General features: G+C 37.1%; 1 non-coding gene across 1 annotated transcript; it reads right to left on the minus strand.

The window, feature by feature from the left end:
• Window positions 1–958: 958 nt before the first annotated feature.
• Window positions 959–1064, minus strand: LOC128247161 (U6 spliceosomal RNA). The gene has a single exon (XR_008263571.2). It is a non-coding gene; the product is annotated as a U6 spliceosomal RNA (small nuclear RNA).
• Window positions 1065–1865: the final 801 nt, after the last annotated feature.

The raw sequence follows: 1865 nt of genomic DNA on the forward strand, positions 1-1865 counted from the left end.
CGTTCAGCCATTATGTACTTTGTATGTCCTCTAACAGAGTACCCAAGTACTTATCAACTTAGTGTGTCATAAATTTTTAAAGCAAACTAAGTTTCTGTTCCATGAAAAGAGATGCATTCGGTCATTTCAGACAGGGTCTGTTTTTAAAAGAAAATTCTTTGGAAGCAAATCAGGAGTATACAATATCATCACCACCACCACTACCATCATCACTATCATCATCACCACCATCATCATCATCACCATCATTATTTTAATATCTCACCCTATGCTCACATCAATGCTGGATTAACCATTAAGCAAAATAAGCTCGTGCTTAGGGCATCAAAGAAAGGAGGGGGTACCACAGAAATGGTAAATGGTTTACGGCACAAAAGAAATCATTTTAAACTTGCTAAAATAATATTCAAAGTGGTTTATATGATAGTAAATATAATTGTAGAATTGATGGTGTCATAGTGAGGATGTGATCAAAGACTTTGCAATAAAAAAAACTGGACATAACTTTTTAAATATAAATAAGGTGGACGTATACAAAAACAGACATTATTTCTCATCTTACTGATAGTTTTGTTTCATTTTGAAAATTAAAATTCATTTTATGGTTTATTATTGTTTATATTTTGAATTACATTAATATGGGGGCACCAAAGTCTTTTAAGTGCTTAAGGCCTCTATGAGTCTTAATCCTGCCCTGGCTCACATGAATCAAATTGAGTTCACTGTGGCAGGTTTTCTGCAAGTGGATGCTCTTCCTGTCACCAATCCTCCCCTGTTAAACAAGGTAATATTTCCCCATGTTTTTTCACTGAAGACTGGAAATGAATAACATTGCTTGTATGATGGTGATGCCCATATACAAATATTGAATGATATCAAGACAAGTCTATATAATATTCTTTTAGTCTTTTACTTGTTTCAGTCATTTGACTGCAGCCATGCTGGAACACCGCCTTTAAAAAATATGGAACGCTTCATCAATTTGCATGTCATTCTGGCGCAGGGGCCATGCTAATCTTTTTTGTATCATTCCAATTTTAGTATATGTATTGCCATGTGAAAATTTATACAAGCAACAATCAAATGGAAATTGTAGTTATGGCATATGTCAGTGCTGCATGATGGCTCCCATGTTGGTGGCACGAAATAAGCATCATTCATGTGTGGGTCATTGCCAGTGTCGCCTGACTGGCTCCCCGTGCCGGTAGCATGTAAAATGCACCATCCGAACGTGGCTGATGCCAGTGCTGCCTGACTGGCTCCCGTGCCTGTGGCACGTAAAAAGCACCCACTACACTCTTGGAGTGGTTGGCGTTATGAAGGGCATCCAGCTGTAGAAATTTGCCAGATCAGATTGGAGCCTGGTGCGACCTCCTGGCTTCCCAGTCCCTAGTCAAACCGTCCAACCCATGCCAGCATGGAAAACGGACGTTGAATGATGATAATGATGAAGAAGATGGAATAAACAGGCTTTAATCACAAAACCACAACAATTGTTTCTGTCATCAGATGCTGCGTTTTTCCATATCATACAATTACATAAATATTATATAAATAATCACATAACTAAATATGACCCAGCAGCAGCAGCTATGTACTAGCACATCATCAGGTGAGTAGCTTTGAATATATAATATGTATTCAATCTCCTGCTCTCTTCAACCAGACCTTTAATCAAAGTACACCAGCCATGACATTTCCATTATATTTTCAAACAGTATCTAATTTTAAGATGGTAGGGTATGATTTAAGGGAATTAAACTTGTAGTTGCTGCCTCATTTGCTTGTGTTTACTTGGTTGATAAAAATGGTCTAAATAAATATCACTATTTAGGTATTTCTGTTTATTATTGAATTTCTCATGT

The sequence above is a fragment of the Octopus bimaculoides genome, chromosome 2, assembly GCF_046866305.1.
Source record: "Octopus bimaculoides isolate indiv1 chromosome 2, ASM4686630v1, whole genome shotgun sequence".
NCBI lineage: Eukaryota > Metazoa > Mollusca > Cephalopoda > Octopoda > Octopodidae > Octopus > Octopus bimaculoides.